The sequence below is a fragment of the Balaenoptera ricei genome, chromosome 10 (assembly GCF_028023285.1).
Source record: "Balaenoptera ricei isolate mBalRic1 chromosome 10, mBalRic1.hap2, whole genome shotgun sequence".
NCBI lineage: Eukaryota > Metazoa > Chordata > Mammalia > Artiodactyla > Balaenopteridae > Balaenoptera > Balaenoptera ricei.
In genome coordinates this window covers 76,152,860-76,171,254 of record NC_082648.1, presented here as the reverse complement: position 1 = coordinate 76,171,254, position 18,395 = coordinate 76,152,860, and the positions used below count along the sequence as shown (strand labels likewise).

Sequence of the window (18,395 nt, the reverse complement as noted above, 5' to 3'; positions counted from 1 at the left end):
TAATGAGTAACATTATCCTTACCCTCAAGGGGCTGAAGTCATGAAAATGGGTGAACTTTATGAAAGTTAGGATAGAAGGAGATGCTCAAGTATAAGAACTTAATATCGGAAATAGCCAGGGAAAGAGAAAGAAGAACTAATGAAGAACACAACAAGAGAATGTCAGGACAAAGGAGGGAAACAGAGACTGTGAAGTGCATCAAAGTCACCTAAAGGAACTATCAAAAATGTCTATCCTCTGGCTCCACTCCAAACAGCCGGAGTCAGAAGCTCTGCCACTATGGCCCCAAGAATCTGCATTGCTAAGCTCACACAGGTGATTCTTCGGCACATTCTAATATCTTGAGAACAAAGGAGGGGTTTCAAAGGAAAGGAGGGCAATAATGAAAAATTATATAAAACTATAAGCACTAAATAATCTAAAAAACATAAGATGCACCACAAATGTGAGAAAAATCCTTCTGATTTTCCTGTTTGGGGCATAAAAAGATACTGAAGCGCACACCAGGGTGGGTGGAGCAGAAAGCTGTTAGCCTGGATCCTTGATTCTGTGTTCAGCAACTGAATCAATCATACTATCACCTACCTCTGAACTTCTAATGTGAGAATAAGCCCCTATTCATTAAAATAAAGTAAGTCAAGTAAAAATGTATATTCTTGTTTGCAGCACATTTACTTTGTAATAAAGGATAAAGAATACATGCTTATGAAAAATAATGACAACAGCTCCCGAGCATTTAGTACACACCAATTTTTCTGTTAAGAGCTTAATATAAACATTTCACCAAAACTTCACAACAACCCTATGATACACCATAACTCACCATTATTAATGGGAAAATAAATGAGTTACGTATGGAGGTGAAAGATAACAAAGGTAGTAAATCTATGTTTCATAGATAAACAAAGGATAGGAAAATGGATGTGGTAAACTTGCTAATTCTCAGGTACATTTCCTGGCATTTCTATTGCCCATCTTCTTTTGCATTAATTTAAATCTCCTATATATTTCGTGGCACCAGTCAAGTCCAAATCCTCATTTAGGAAATCTTCTTCAGCAACATTTAAGTAAGAGCTTTCCATTTTTTTTGAGTCTCTGGAATTTAGATTTAGGGCCACATCCTATGACCTAGATACTACATACGGGGTAGGAAAAAAATGCCTTATACTGAAGGGTACAGGATGTTAAATAATTCCCATCAAATTATGACATTTAACCGTTTCACATTTTTCACCTATAAAAATTTTCCATTATGTGACTTGAAAATTCTTATTCTAGGCTTACCTGTAATCATACTTCATTTAATTCAGCAAATGTAATTAGTTTGTTACTAATAGATAACAGTTCTCTGCGGCTTTCAGCTAAGTAATGTTTCACTTCATATCTCTCTCTGATGATCCAGGTTAATGGAAATTTGAGAATATACACAACTACTTTTTATGAAGCGCTGAATATTTTTCCTCTTCTGCCTCCCTACACCTGTCAGTTCTCTTTAGTATTCTGCAATGATTAGCACTGACACATTCACATACGTATAAAAGTGTACTTTGGGAAATGACATGGTTTTAAAAATATGCTGCTGTTGGTATGCCTTTATTTTGTCCCCTCGATAGATGAATGTGACAGAATTCTTGAGGGAATAAAGATCCTAATGTTTCCCTTTACACTTAATTACATTGAGGATTTTAGAAAACTCTCTCCATAAGTTATACAAGATTAGTTCATATTGAATTGATCAACTTATTAGAAAAGATGTCAATAGTTGAGATTTATGCCACTAAATGAAACATACTTTAACAGTTTGCAAAATACATTATTTTGAATATACAGCCTGTCTTCAAGCAATGTTAACATCCCAAATAGTAACTTGCCATAAGATTTAAATACCTTTATAAAATTTTCATTGTAACTAAAAAAATATATTTAAAGCATATTAAAAGTGGTTTAGAAGATTAAGTATTTCAACAATAAATTGCATTATATTGCTCTTATTATGCACCAATATATCTATGGATCAATTAAATCCATAGAATAAGTGAGGTCTAAGATTAAAAGAATATGGTTATATCATATACAGTGGCATTCTTGAATTTAAGTAGTTCCATTTATTTAGGAAATGCTAATTAAGTAATCAAATATTTTCTTGATTTTTACAATGAAAAATATGCCATTAAGAAGGTTTCAGTGCTAAATCTTTGGGAGAAAAAGATGAATTTTCTATATATGATGTGTACAGTTATATATTGCTTTCTATTTGAAGAATGAAAATATAAAAACCAAACTACACAGTACAATCATCTTGACTATGACAGTAAAAATATACCATTGTATGTGACTCACATTTCATTAAAATGCATATAAATATGTTCTGGGATATATATGTATATAATCTCCATAAATGAAAACTCTATTGAAATCGTTCTAAAATGAAGATGCTGAGTAATTTTTCATGACCACAACACTGTACGAGCATACCCTTTATTATTTGGAACTGCAACAAACCCACAAAGTGAACAGATTCTAGTTTAATCTATTATCCATTTAGCTAGTGCACTATAGCAATGAATCATATATTACTTTAATGTCAAATTCTTGATTAAAGTAGAATACATAATTCAATTTTCTATTGCGACTTCCTTGGAGGAAAAGTTGGACAAAAGCCAATGATTCTTAAATGTCTCTAAGCCGTTTTGAAAAGTTAATCTGTTCTTCTGTTAAGAAGTTTTGAAATAGTGTCAGGAAGGGCTGTTGTACCCACCAACCAATTTCTCAACAGTGATTAAAGAGAGGAAGAAACGGGGTCATCCTGCCCAGTGCTTGTTTTGCGTGTCAAGGGCACAGCTCAGAAGGTTGGTACTGTTTGACCTGGTAAGATACGTAAAGTGATAAAAAAATTTTTTCAAAAGGGTTAACTGGGGTTTTTTTGCTTTTTAAACTTTTCACATATTTAGTTTTTAAATCCTTCAAAACTATTTTAATGTAAATGCTACCAGAGTGAACATACATAATAAAGTCCTTCGCATCGACTGTTTGCTTTTAGGAAGACGTTACAGACATTAATTTTTCCAGTCCTGGAGTTAAGAGAAAGGAGGAGCCTCTGCAGAATTTATCTTTTTGTTCTGATTAAGTGGTATTGAAAATAACACGGACAAAGTCTCTAAAGCGGCGGCCACAGTTCAAACAGAGGCGATTAGATGAAGATGGAGCACGATGTCTTAGGTAAGACACAAATCTTTGAACACGTGTGTATGTGTGTGTAGGAAAGAAAACCCATTTTATTTCTGAAGATGTCACTACGGTGGTTTCTTTTTTATTAACTTGCAAAATCTCTTGAAGGTTGTGGCACAGCATGTTACCTTTCAGCATCTCAATCCCTCCCCCCTGAGATGCTACAAGTGAACTGAAGAGCCAAAGGCTTAGCATAGGTAGAAAAAGCAAACCCCAAAGGAAGACACGGGGATTCTGAGCGCAGATCCTGATGGGCCTGTTCGCACCGGCCGAACGCCTGCGTTAACTCTTTGGGCGCTGCAGCGGGTATCCCCGGAGTCTACGGGCCCGACCGGCAGAAACAGAGATGGGGCGCCCCTCGCCCGTGGGGGGTGTGGGCTGTCCTCCCCCAAGGAGGGAGCGAGCTAGGCGGCACTTTTGTCGTCCGGCGCGTGCGTCACGGCCCGGGACAGGAACCGAGTCCGGTACGGAGTGGAGCAGAGACGTGGCGAGGAGCCGCTCAAATGTCCGCGGACGCGGGGGTCTGCGTTAACCTGTCCTCGCCTGGAGGGCTCGACCTAGCCCGCCCGCCAGCCCGGCTCCCGGGCTCGGAGGAGCGCAGGCCCGGGGTTGCCTCGGGCGGGACCGCAGGTAAAGGGCGCCCAAGTCCGCCTGCGGCAGACATCGCTCTCCTGCTTCCACAGTTGCGGGAGCCGCCCGGACCCGCTCCGAAACAGCAGCTGTGACTGACGGAGTCACCGCCCCGCTTGCCCGACCCACCCCACCCCCTCCTCCCCCTCCGCCCCCCGCCCCGATACGTCATGGAAACACGGACGTCAGAGCCTTTCAGCCAATCGCTGGCAGCGACAGGAGGAAAGGGGCGAACGGGAGGGGGCGGGGGCAGCGGCCGGCCGAGGCGCTCAGCGGAGGAAGAGAGGGAGGGGCGCGTGGAGGCGCGAGTCCCCCGCCCCTCACTCCGGCCACCCTTTCCCCACCGCGCGGCAAGTGCTAATCGCCGGGCGCGCGCTCGCCAGCCGGGGGCGCGCTCTCCGGGTCCTCCCCTTAAACGCCCTCTCCGCTCCGCTCAGCTCCCAGTCTCCGTCCGAGTCGCGCTTCCTCCCGCGCGCGCGCGCGCGCCTGCCCGCCCCCAGGCTCCCCGCGGGCCGCGTCACGTGACCGCGCCTAGCCAAGGCGGCAGCGGCGGCAGCGCGAGCTTCGGCGGCGGCGGCGGCAGTGGCAGCGGCAGTGGCAGCAGCTGCGCCGCCAGCGTGGAGCGGGAGGCGAGAGGGTGTGTAGAGAAGGGAGCGCCAGACCGGAACGGGTGAGTGTTCACCTTCCTTTGCCTCCCCCGGCAATCTTGCGGGCCACCCGGTGCAAGCGGGGCCCCTGCCCGAAGCTTCGCGCAGCCCCCTCGTGCTCCGCTGTCCGCTCTCCGGGGGCCGCGGGCCCCGCCCCGAGCGGGTCGGGCTGCGGTGCTCACGGAGGGGGCTGCACCCCGCCCGCCGCTGCCTTTGCGGACGGCGGCGTGAGGCCGGCGGAGCTGCCCGTGCTGAGCGCGGCGCGCCCTGTGTGCGGCTCTGCGGAGCTCAGGAGGCGGGTCCTGCGGGGACGCGGGCGGCCACTCGGCGGCAGCCGGGCTCTGGGCGGGGGCCGGCCGGGCGCCGCCTCCTCCTCCGCCGCCGCCGCCGCCGCCGCCGCCTCCTCGCAGTGCAGCGTGAGTAGGGAGCCCCGGCTGGTGGACGCCGAACCTCTCGGCTCCGTGGCCACCTCATCCTCGAGGTGCAGCCGAACCTCCGCGTGGCGCCCCGAGTCCTGCGAGCCGCCTGCGGACGGGCTGAGGACCGAGCCCCCGTTCTCTGCGTTTCCCGCTGTCCTCACCGCCCCCTCCCCCGACCCTCCTGCAGCCTCCCCTTCCTTTCCCCTTCGGAAAATGGTTCCTGCTGCTGGGTGAGGTGAGTGGCGGCCGCCGCCCGTCCGCGGCGGGGGCGGCGGGACAGGTCACCTGCGGGGGAGGCCGGGCGGAACACGGAGGTGGGGGCGTCGCGGCGGGGCTCCTGACAGCTGGGTGCTCCGTGGACTGCACGGATTCGGGAGAAGTTGGCGGGGGCGTTTCGGCGCCCCCTCGCAGGTTGTCTCCCGCCGCGCCCGCCCCGGCAGATCGTAAAGGTGAGCGGCTTCCTCGGCGTGCGCCTCAGCGCCGGGTCCGGCCGGGAGTCCCCGCGCAGGGCTCCAGGGACGGGGCTCGGTGGGACTTCGCGTCTAACCCCCCAGCTCTTCAGTTCTCCGAGCCGCCTCCGCCGCGCCATAGCCCATCCTGCGGCCGGCCGCCCCCGCTCCAGCGCCTGGTGACCTTGAGGGCAACGGTGCCCGGCACTTTTTCCCCGCGCCCCGGGAGGGTCACCCCTCTAATCCCCGGCTTCAGCCCCACTGGCGCTCCGCGGGCGGAGAGCGGGGCCGGGGTCGGCCCCTGGCTGGGGCTAGTTGATTGATGCGTGTCACACCGGACGGTGATTCCCCGGGAGTTGGAGAACCGTCTCGCCTTTATCCCAGCGTCTGTGGTCTGGCCTCCCAGGATGTTCTCGGTTGCTTCCAATTCGCGTTCTTAGACTTAGTTTAAAAGAAAGAGAGAAAGAAAAAATCCTGCGTCCTCCACCCCCTTTTTGGAAGGGTCAGTAAGAGCCGCATTCCAGTTGCGGGGGTGGGAGTGTGTGCTCCCTTTATTCCATCCTGCTGGAGAATCCTGTGGCTTAACTAGTTAGCGACCCCTGGTTCTGCGTCGCGGTCACTGGCCAGGTTGGTGTTTGTGCGCATTTCATTCACCAGTTTTCTGCCGGACTCGCAGCGCTGGGAGTGCTCGAATCCTGTGCGGTGCAGCGGTGCTTGGCGCGGAGGGGAGGGCAAGAGGTGCTCAGGGGGGTCTTTAAACCTGCGGAGGGCTCGACCCTCCTCTGCAAGCGTAATTTTGCCTTTCCTGGGGTTAGAGCGCAGCGGGCAGCCACCTTTGGCCGCTATGCATGCTACTTTTCTGGGTTTATTAATAAATCTAATGGCTCCTGTTGGTATCGATTGCTGTTCATGATAAATTAGTTATATGGATTTTTTTTCATACGCGTGTAGGTATATGCTTATATCTGGACTGTCTGCCTTTCAACATGGAAGCCTTTGTTGTGTTTCACCTCCCCCCACCTGAGGACAGTCTTATTTTAAAATAAAGCTCTTGTTCAGCGTGGGTGTATTTTATAATAAAAGTACTTGTAAGGATCTGCTTTGTATGAGGCTCTCCTCGGGCAGAGGGTGTGTAACCCTTTGGATAGTGGCCCACGTGAGTGAATGAAGGGCCTTCACCGCTTGTCCTGCTGCCAGCCTTCCCCAGACTCCCTGTCCTTGTGTGTGGCAGAGGCGGATTGGGGGAATTAGAGGGATTGGAGGAGAATCTGCTTTTTGTACTTGAGCGTTTCATCTGGGTCCCCCTCCCCCTCTTTTTTTCTTTTTTGTCCTGGTGAGTTCAAATTTGAAGTAAATAGGAACATATTCCTTAAAGGGAGACTTTGAGAACTAGTATATGAAATGGGCCCCATGATTTCAGGGGGCCGTTTTAGTTTCTGTGCTTTGCATGAATTGCTGTAATTAAGGGTGGATCTCTGTCCTGATTTTGGCTTGGGTGTAACTGCAAAGATCTTTGAAAAGTAAGTTATTTCCTACCATATAGTCTGCAAAAGTGAGTCACAATCGGGTGAGTTGAGGACAGAGCGCCACCTTTAATTTAAAATTTCAGCATTTTCTTTTATTAAAATGGTGAAAATTCAGAGAACACCCTCTTGATTTTTGTTGCAGTTGTCATTATTGGCATCCCCATTTAGATGTGTAAGGTGAAATTGTCTTCATTTTCCTGTATTCTGCAATTCCTCACTCTTAGGGGTGTTTCTGCAGTTGTATGGGAAATCATGGTTTCTTCACTGAAGCTTGGGATTTAGTGTAGAACTCTGAGATGAAGTGAGAAACTAGATTTGATTTGTGCTTATGATAAAATAATAGGGGCAATGATAGTTTGGATCTACTTAGGAAAAGAAATAAAGAAAGTAATAGCTTCATCGTAAATAGATATTTAAAACTAGCCGTTGCCACCAAATAAGGGTACCCACCACCAAGATAGTGGTTTTATAAATTTTTTTAGCTTCTGTGCTATAAAGAGATTCTAAAGTAAACATGCAAAATTATTAACCTTGTTTGAATAAGGTATAGTAATTTTTTTTTTGTTTTTCATTTTCCAATAGCTTGCCTTTTATGGTTTGACTGCAAATTTTACAATTAATTGTTTTTAAATAATACAAATGAGGACTTCCAGCAGGAGTACTTACCCTCAAAGTTATTGAAGACCATATTGGAAAAAGTGGTTTCTGTGTATGGCTCTTCTCAAATGTATCAATATCTTATATAAAAATGAATGGAGTTTTTAATGCTTAGAAAACAAGTGCTGTAGTGACAGCTGAATGGGTGAGATTTCCTTCCCTGACCACTTGGTCCCTCCTGTCCCCCTCCCTCACAAATCAAAAACTTGAGATACACTATGTCTTTAGACACAGGATATCTTCTGATGATTGTGACTGCAGATGTAACATAAAAAAAAAAAGGATTCAGCTTTCAAGTAATGAATAAATAAATGTGTGGATATTACTAAATATAGTTTTAATTGCAAACCACAAGATCGTTACCATTTCTATCTGCATTTAATTTTTAATCCACCACTTGTAGTTTCTTCATAGACTACTGTAAAGCATAAGCTATTGAGCTACAGATAGTTTTATTAAGTTAAAAAATCTGCTTGTGATGAAAGGTAGTTTATGCTTTTCAGTCTGGAATACGGCCCCAGGTTAAAGGACATCATTTGAGCAGTTAGGTTGATGTATGCAGAGTAATTATACATCTTTACACGTATCTTGATAGAATCCTTGATTTGGGGGTTAAATTTACCAATTTCCTTTGTCTGACAGATATGTTAACTTCATTTTGGGTGCAGCATTCTCTTACCATGTGAATTGAGTTGTATAGGTCAACAGGTTTTAAGAGGAATGGCCAATTGCAGCTATTGATGGTCTTTTGCAATACTAACAAAAAAGTGTATTGGCCCCCTTTTTTATTTTCCTTATGTTTTTACACATACATGCAGTTGAAACTGGTCATTTCACTTTTTACTTCTGGAATTTTGTAATGAGTGAGAAAATTAAAGAAGTAAGGATCAGGAAGCAGAAAATTAAGTTTTTGCAGCTTGGCTAAGAGTATTTACTCCACTGGAGAGGAATAGTTATTTTCTAATAGGTGTCATGATATATATAGAAGGGTACATAAGAGCAGCTTATTTTGGAATGTATAGAATCTGAGGTAACATTGAAGGAAAATGATACAATAGGTATGGGGATAATTTTCAAAAAAAAACTTTAAAAGATTTGGTTTTTAGCTTTTACAGATATTTTATACACACACACGTATACATTGTTGTCTTGTTAAAACTTTTTATTATGGAAATTGTCCAGCATGTGAAAGTAGAATAATATACTTAGTAACCAGTTTTGAGTTATCAATTCATGGTGCATCTAATTTCATTTCTATTTTTACACAAGAAATAGATCTATTATAAATGGGGGCATAAGACAGATGACTGTATTAAATTCTTATGTTTTATATTTATAATTTATAGGATATATACAATAATGTACAATATCTAGTTGAATCTGAAAGGTCAGTTTTTATGTTTGTTGTTTCTGTAATAGTCTGTTTTACAGCAGACACCTAAAGACAGTGTCTCTCAAATTTTACTCTTAATGATAATGCCTTTGATTTATAAAATGCTTTACAGTATTTCAGAGTGTATTACATAGTATCCCTTTTGATTCTCACAATAAATCTGTGAAATGAGTAGATAGCTGTACCTTTCTTGTTTTTTAGGTAGGTAAAATGATTTCTCTAGGCCCTAAGGTCATATAATATAGCCAGCAGCTAGATTAGCCAGAACTGGACTCTAGATGCCTTCTAGTTTTTGCTTCATTGCTCTTTCCATTATACATGTCTGTGTAAGTTTGTGAAAGTTACATGTTTATGAAAATCAGGTTCTGACCACAGTAAATTTAATAGTGGAATATACACAGATTTGTTTGGGTTTAACTTATAAATTTAATCATTGTTTGTATTTGGTATAATATAAGCAGTTCATACCCTGATTGCTTAACAGCTGAGTAAATGAATTTGAACATATTTGAAATACTATATTTTTAATATTGTGGATAGGATTATTTTTAAGTTAGGAATTATGTTTACAAAGACTTGTTAGTCCTTGAAATGATTAGGGGTGTCTTAAATCTTGAGTTAAAAATAAAGTGGCCTGTACTAAAAGTTTCTCTTTTAAATTTTTGCTGTCATTTTTTCATGTATTTGGTTTTTTTCTGCCACAGCTTGTTACCTAAGTCTTTTTGAAATGTTAATTTGATATTTAATGAAATTTAGTTTTAAAAGGTCCCAAATGAGATTTTAGTTCTCGATATCCAAAACCTTGCTATAAAGCTCACAGGGAAGGTGGTGGTTCTGCAGAAAGTGTGCAGGAGGGTCACCTGGGGGAGTTACTGAAAGTGCAGACTCCTTGGCATTGCCCCTGCAAATCTGATTCAGCAGATGTGAGTGGGGCCCAGTAGTCAGCATTTTGAGAAACACTCACGTTGAGTTTGCATTTCGCTTAAAATTATATTACGTAGTAGAGATGCCTTTATAAATTAGAAAGACATCATTGATTTATTTGACTATGAACATAGTGCTTTCAAGTAGTTTTGACTATTGTAGCCAAGTTTGATTTGTGGACTTGGTGGTTTTTGTGACAATTGTAAGACTGGTAAATTGAAAATATTTTTTTATCTGTGTGCACTGTCTTCTTTCAGAAGATTCATCTACGGTTATTGAGTTACTTATTAAGCACTGTAAAAGTCCTAGATGGAAAATGTTCTTCTCTGTTTGTTTTCATGCCCCAGTGTCTGCCATTTCCAAATGACTTGAACATGGGGGCTTATGTAAAAATAATGCATGCTGTGTCAGTACAGTACTGTATATTTATATACATATGATATGCTTTAGTCTAGCTCTTATTTTATGTTAGAAGGAAAGACTTTGGATGTTCCTTCAAACTAAAAGGACATAAATTGTTGGATAAGTAGTGGTCCTTATTAATTTCAGTTAACAAGTAGCTGTTCCTTCAAAAACAGCAGGTTAGTCCTTAATGATCTTTCAAGAGTATTAATAAGACTAATTGATAATTTACCATTCTGTGCATGAAAACAGAAGTTACTGCTGTTTTACTTAATGTTAAAGAACAGATTATATAGTTCAGCAGTCTACTGTAAGAGCCATTTGATGTAAACTGATCTGACTTTAACCATTTTATCTACTCTATATGGATTACCTTCTATTTAAGACCAGATTTAAAATGCAATTGTTTTTGCTTCATTTATGACACTATAGTAAGTAGCCTGCATCTGTTTTTAAAGTACATTTTATAATGAAATTAATTTCAAAGCAGGTCCATCTCAAGACTGTGCTGAACACTTTTTTGATCATTTGTTACAAAACCTTAGGCTTGTTCGCTGCGCTTTAGAATATATTTAGGAATCATGGGTTATAATTTACTAAAGGTTGTGGAAATCTAAGCTCATAAAGATTTCTGGCAGAGAGATCCAGATAAACTATGGGTTAACCTTTCACCATATTCTTTTAAAGCTATTTTTCATTAAAATTTTCCTAAATAACTGTGTTAATTATTCTAAACAGTATGCAGTGTTTTTAGTTACCTCTTTGGTAGGAGTATTATTTGGTATTTCTAAGTACAATAACTTCCAACAATGTGGTGTCTCAAAATCCAGGATACGTGGATTTGTATTAATATTTTTGTCACTTCGGCCTCTGGAGGAAAAAATAAGGATAGTTTTGAATGGACCAGTGCTTGCTTACATTGTGAAATCTGAGATGATACTCCCTAACTGTAAGCTGGTGTGACTATTATAAAGACTTAACAGATTTAGGACTAAAAGTTGTGTGTTCTGAAAAGTAGATCATAAAAAGGATTTGTCTGTTTAAAAGATGCTTTTTAAATAACTTGATTATTAACAATGTGGATTTATTGTTCATTGTATTAACTCAGTGAGTTGGTCTGCTCCCAGAAGGATTCTAAGCAATCTTTTACTCTCAAAATTCTCAGATCTGCTGCTCTAATCTACCTTTGATATTTGTGCCAGAATTTTCTTGTTTTTAAGTAGTTTTGCTGCTGTCATTTCTTGACTAAAACGCTCAGTGGTTCCTCATTTTTCTCTTTATCAAGATGCAGCTTGACTCTGAAGGCCTTTTATAAAATAGCTCAGTATTCTAAAGTGCATTTTAGAACACCGATTCTAAGAAATATTAATAGGGGTTTTATGGAGGGAGAGGGGCAAAACCCAAATCCCAGATAGGCTGGTTTATGCAGTTTCCCATTTGGGACTTCTCCCATATTTTGCTATGGTAATACGGACTGAATCTATCTAAATGTGTTTAGTGTTTTAAAAGCTCCCTTGTTTCACAGAATCCCTTTTAGTGAAGCACCCACTTGTTGCTTTTCTGTATTACTTAACCAGGATCACCACTTTGCACACCTCCGGGGGGTGCTATTCGCAATGTGAATCACGTTTCTGGAGTTGAGAGCAGAGCTGCAGTACTATACTGCTGACTCCCCACTGCGAGACAGTCATGTCTGGCAGTCTCCTGCGTACACTCTTCTCATTCCTTTTGCTGTGACTTCATTATGATTTTCCTCTCACTTGATGGGACCCTTGATCTTGCCTGTCTAAATGTTCCCATCCTTCAAAACTCAGCATTCATCTACCTTTCGCAGTCATCACCCATTAACTTTCTTGTCTGAATTGCTGTACATTTGTAGTCTGGGTTATACAGTTCCCATCTATTATATATCCTTTTTGTCTTAGTAATTTCATTCAGATAAGAACATGAGTTCTTGAGGATATATAGGGTTTTATCCCATAAACGTTCAATCAGTATTTTTCTGGCGGATTGAGTTAGGACTTAGACATTGTGTAACTCGCGTGAAGGTAAAGTGAATAAAGTGGAGGAACTTTTCTTGGAGAATTTCTAAAGACTTTTTACCTTTGAAATTTTAGCTTTGCTCAGATGGATTCATAGGACAACCTGTTTTACTTCTGAGGGGCAGCCGCATTTCATAGACTGTTGCTGGGACAATAGAATTTAGCTTCTCCATAGGAAGTCATTTCCATTTCTTAACTGCAGTGTAGTAATTTGTCCATTTTAGACAAATTACAGTAGCTAAAATTTATGTCTTAAAATGACCAGTTTCACTTTTCTTTTAGCTCATGACATCTTTTCCTTTCATCAGCATTGATGTTCTTAAGATGTGCTTGTTGTATCTGTAATCCATTAGCATATTGCATAATGTAAAATGCCATAATTTGAAGCATATATTATGGTCTAAAATTTACAGTTTGATACCCTTGTAGTTACTGTTTATCGATAGGAGTACTCTTGGAGCTAAGTTTTTAAATGTCTTTTTGCTGCAGGTTCTGATTTTCTGAGAGAGTTCTTCTTCATGCATTGAGAGTGAACTATTGGCCCATGACTTGGTGCATGATCACTGTGGGCATCAGGAAGATGTGTAGATATTTAGTCTCTGTTAAAGTTTAAAGCATAGCAATGTGGTTATTCTTCTAACTGCCTTCCTTAGGTCAAGGCAGGAAAGCCTGTACCTGACTTTATCATTTCTGTTGAATGCTCGTGTAGTACGTGGAGTCATAATTTCAAACATTTAAGCAATTAATGATTTATATAGATTTGGCACATAAGCTGTTGTAGTTTTAAATGCTTGAAAAAAGTTGCTCTCCATAGATTATTCACTTTCCAGTGTTTAGCACCGCTGAAACTGTACAGGTGTACTGATCTTGAGTGTTCTCCCAACCCTTTTACGTTTTATAGACCTCTTGGTAAGGTATTATAGAAGGAATTAATCGTTGATCAAAAGAGGAGTGTAGAATGGTTTTAGTAGTGAAAAAAATAAAAAGAAAGCTGTGAAGGCAGACATCAGTGGAATCAGCAAAAGTGAAATGGGTTAGAGTATGATCTTTTCCTACTAGATTTTGATGTTTCCTATTGGGACAGACGTGGATGGCACTGGCATATACTCCATGCTGCCTTGCTTATACTTAGAGTTACGTGAAATTTTCAGTTCCTTTGCTATAATTCTGTCCTTTTTTTTTCTACTTACGCCCCAAATCAAGTGAGTGATGCTTTACCTACCATTTTTTGTTTGTTTAAAAAGTGAATTACAGACTTCAGGTACTTTGCACACTCTTGACAACTAGTACTGTGGTGGAGAACTGTTGGGTTAAAGGGCAAATATAGGGAGCTGAAAACAAGGAAGGTCAGTCAGTGAAATGGGAAAGAGATGATGGCAAAGTCCAGGAAAAGGATATCCTCCAGCATCAGACCCTCTGAATGTCGGGTATCAGAAAAACAAACACCAATCAGCCCTTTTTTGCATGAAGAGTGGATTTAGAATAAAATTTAAATTCACCTGCCTTTAAACTTAAACTCCACTTCTTTAATATATATATTGAACACTGGAACTTAACTGATTCTCTTTTGCCTCTGGATGCTCTTGCCACATCGTTCCTTTTGCCAGGAAGGAATGCCCACCTTTCTCAGAGACTGTATATCTGTATTTTTTTGAAGTATAGTTGATTTACAGTGTCGTGTTAGTTTCAGGTGTAAAGCTCAGTGATTCAGGTGTATATATGATTGGATTTCAGATTCTTTCCCCTTATAGGTTATTAGAAAATATTGAGTATAGTTCCCTGTGCTGTACAGTAGGTCCTTGAGCCTGTGTATCTTCATGGTATTACTATGTGTGACTAGACCTAAAACTTCTGATTTGGGTTTTTAACTCTGTGATGTTGTCTTAAGATCTCTTCAGATTTAAATTTGAGTTTTATCGTTGCCACTAAAAAGCCAAGTGACCATGGGTAAATCACTTGGTTTCTTTGTTACCTCCCACAAAAGTACAAAATACAAAATCAGAGAATTTTATTAACTTGTCTCTCTTGGAAGTTTTGACTTTTAAAACAATATGTCCACAGTAGGTCGTCTTCTCCCTCCACCTTGTCCCAAATTTTCAACTGTTGAATTTATTTTTTAGGTTTACCATCTGATTTTGCCTTTAATTTATCATTTGGTGTTTCATCGATGATATGCTGTTTCATCCATGAAGACAGTTTAGCTTTTCAATAAATCTATTTATCTAAGATTTCCATTAAAGAAGTGGCATATCAGTGGCATTTGACACCTGCTCCCTGTCAAAGTTTGCTAAAATGAGAGTGAGTGTGAGTTTACAGTATTTGTTAAGATCCGCAGCCACCTTCCCTCACTTTGCTTTCAGGATGCTGGCCAGAGTTGAAGTGTCTTCTCTGAGAACTCTGACTAGCTCAGGGGAAAGGAACCACTAATCTGCTTTCTGTCATTATAGATTAATTTGAACTTTCTAAGGTCTATATACATGGAATCATAAGGTATGTGTTCTTTTTTGGTCTGGCTTTCATTCAGCATAATTATTTTAAATTCATCCATGCTGCATATATTAATAGTTCAATTCTTATTATTGCTGGTAAAGATTTCATTGCATGGATATACCGCAGTTTGTTTATCCATTTACCCATGGATAGCCTTTTGGGTTCCAGTAACTTATGGTGTCTGTTCAGATCTTTTGTCCACTTTTTCATCAGGTTGTTTGTCTTATTATTGAGTTGTAGTTTCTTTATATCCTCTAAATAAAAGTACTTTGGGAAGCATTTGTGCTTATGCTGGGGGTGGGAGGAGGAATGGTGTTTAAAGAGATTTATGTATCTAACACCTAAAACTGAAAAAGCAAGCAGGAGCACTGCAAGTATTATTTGTAGAAATGGAGTTAGGTACTGAAACGAAAGATACCTGTTCCTTGTTGCCTGTGAATGGAAACTGGGATAAGGGGACTAAAAAAACTGCTGATGTTTTTAAAAAGTCTTATAGACCTGTTTCTGTAAACAAACTTCATGCATGTATAAGTTTGTCAAAACTAAAAATGAATACATGAGTGGAATAAGTTTATATCTGTGGATAAGCCAGATATGTCCCCTGTTCCATTCTTGTGTCTGCGTGCAGTCTTGTGCAACTGAGATGCAGAATTCAGTATTACTTTGAATAAAAGAATCCATTTTTACTAAAGCGTAAGTGAGCAATGTGGACTTGACTGAAAACTTATTTAGGGGAGGCAGTCCACTTAAGTTCCTTGATTTCTCCCTCAAGTCTTCCTCCACTTTGCAAGTTCAAATTTCTTCCTCCTTTATTATGTTGAACAGTTGCTTGCCTTCTTTGGTTTCTTAGTTTGTCCCTCACCATCACCACTACTCCACACACACTCCAAGCAGCTCATAAAAACATATGAAGACATTTTTTTCTAAATAGTTACATATAGTCCTGTCCCTAGCTCAGAGTTTGGTATATGATTTCTTTATTTCTTCATCTGGGTAAGTATAGCATTTAATCCCATGAAATGTTGATTTGTGAGAGACTCTTTAATATGTTAAGGAGTACCCTTCTGTAGGTGCGTCTTAACAATTAACCATATTTTAAAATTCCACCCCCTTCACTAATTTCCTGTCTTCCCTTTGAAGAATTTGATATTTGACAGAATTTCTTCCTCCTGCTCTTTCTTTGAAGGAAGAATCTCAGAGGGAGACAGTAGTCATCCCTTAAGAGATGCTGGAACTCAGAAAAGAAAAACAAAAACCTATGGTTCTTTTGTCAAACTGGCATGAAAAATAGACCAGCTATAAAACACACTAATTACTTGGACTAGATAAAGGGAATTTTAAAATGTTTAATAAAATGAACACTGGTGTAGCTGCTTTCTACCTGCCAGATACTGTTTCAAGGAATTTACAGATATTAACCTGTTTAAATGAGTGGGTTCTGTGGAATTTGGGGGAGAGAGATTCTCTACCGAAAAAGATGAGAGGGGTTATTAATGGTTTTAAAAGGGAATCCTGGAATACAGTGACTTACATAACTTTTCTACCAATTTAAAATGTAACAATACTGACTGTATAATTTTTGGAAAATATAGAACAATGTAAAAATGAAACAATCACTATCTCTGAGAAATAGCTTTAACATTTTGATTTATTTTTGAACTTTAAAAAAATTTGTACATCTATTAACATGCTTGAGATAATGTAGGTATAATTGTGTGATTTTAAAAAGCTTTGTATTATTTTCTCCTGTCACCAGATTTTTTTCATCAACATCATTTTAATAAGTGTGATATTCCATCCCATGGCTAGTCCCTTGTTAGTGGATGTTTGGGTCTTAAGTTTTTCTCTTATGTTAAATAATCCTCTAGTGAACATCTTTCTTTTGTAGATTTTATCTTCATTTATGATTGTTTCCTTTGTAATTTCTGGGTTTAAAGGATTTCAGTAGTTTGTTATCTTTTGATTAACATTCTTTGCCAGCCTCGTTGCTGAGAGGCTAGTTAAGTATTTAGGATTCTTTGTCTTTTCCTGCTATGTGTACAGTTTGTGCCACTCAACTTCTAGGTCTTTGCTTTACTTTCTCAAATTCTCATAGCCCTCTTAAAAATTCATAATTTGTTGTTGTTTACATGTTTGACACCTCCACGAGGTGTTCAGTTTGAGAGCAGGGACTGTTTATCTTTCTGTTACTCGCCTCTGGCACATGACTTTTACCTGTGACTCTTGAATGAGCCTCTTGTGTCTGGTCTTGAGCTTGAGTCCACTGACTTCAGACTCCAGTAAAATGCTTGTTTTGTCTCTCTTTATTTTATTTTATTTTTTAAAAGTCTTTATGGAAATTGTTACAGTATTGCTTCTGCTTTATGTTTTGGTTTCTTGGCCCCAAGGCATGTGGGATCCTAGCTCCCTGACCAGGGACCGAACCCGCACCCCCCGCATTGGAAGGCGAAGTCCCAACCACTGGATCGCCAGGAAAGTCCCTGTCTCTCTTTAGAAACTGTAATATGCTTGTGGTGAGACTTTATCACAAGGCACTTTTTCTTTTAACTTAAGCTGAAAATATGTCAGCTGAATCATACTATTGAAGATGAGAAATAGTTTGTTATAACTGTTATATAAGTTTAATTCTTTCTGAAACGGTTCCACCATCCCTGCTTTTAAAGGGTAAGATAAACTTTACTAAGTGGAGTAGAATACTAAGAAGAAGCCCTTAGAAATAGATGTTACTTTTATTATTATTTATTTCAAAATGCTGATAAAGTTTTGTAAAATCCTTCTTACAGATGAATACATTTTTTTTTAACAGAGGAGAAAATTCTCCAGAAGTTTGACATTAAGCTTTTAAGTGCAAGTGTATGTTGACTTAATCCAAAAAAGTGGAGGTTCTGTATTTGTATATGAAATAAAACTTTAGGTTTAGGAAGGTGTCCTAGCAGGCTCTTCCTGTGACATTGTATCTGACTTTTTTTTAGTGCTCAGACTTTGAGTGGAAAACTTAAGATTTTGGATAAATAAATTCTTTCAAAAAATAGTTATGTGATCACTGTGCTAGACAGTAATAACTGTGACCTGCCAAGAAAGAGAGTCTGTTATGCAGAGCTTTCAGTCCGTCTCACTTGGTGTGTCCAGCGTTCCTTCTTGGTTTCCTTTTTTGTGCGGTGATTCATCAGGTGCTGTATGCTTCCAAGGAACCAGTGTTAAGTGTATGCACATGTCTCCTTCCTAGTCTTTGCTCTCTTCCTATAATGAATAGGGATATATTGTTTCCAGCTATTCTTTTTTTTTTTTAAGAGAATGACATTTTTAAAATTTTTTAATTTATTTTTAATTAATTTATGTATTTATTTTTGGCTGCATTGGGTCTTCGTTGCGGTGCATGAGCTTCTCTCATTGCGGTGGCTTCTCTTGTTGCGGAGCACCGGCTCTAGGCACGTGGGCTTCAGTAGTTGTGGCTCGTGGACTCTAGAGTGCGGGCTCAGTAGTTGTGGCGTATGGGCTTAGGTTCTCTGTGGCATGTGGGGTCTTCCCAGACCAGGGGTCGGACCGTGTCCCCGGCATTGGCAGGCGGATTCTTAACCACTGCGCCA

At 40.6% G+C, this 18,395-nt stretch overlaps 1 protein-coding gene across 3 annotated transcripts in view; it reads left to right on the top strand.

Moving 5' to 3' along the window:
- Nucleotides 1-4,098: 4,098 nt before the first annotated feature.
- ATP2B1 (ATPase plasma membrane Ca2+ transporting 1) overlaps nucleotides 4,099-18,395 on the top strand; it is a 130,329-nt gene continuing 116,032 nt past the window's right edge. For 2 of the 3 annotated variants that reach the window (XM_059936655.1, XM_059936653.1), the window contains exon 1: nucleotides 4,099-4,529. The gene's annotated coding sequence lies outside the window, so the exon portion shown is untranslated. Of the gene's footprint in view, nucleotides 4,530-4,907; nucleotides 5,161-18,395 lie in introns of those variants that run through there. The other variant, XM_059936654.1, reaches the window with a different exon arrangement.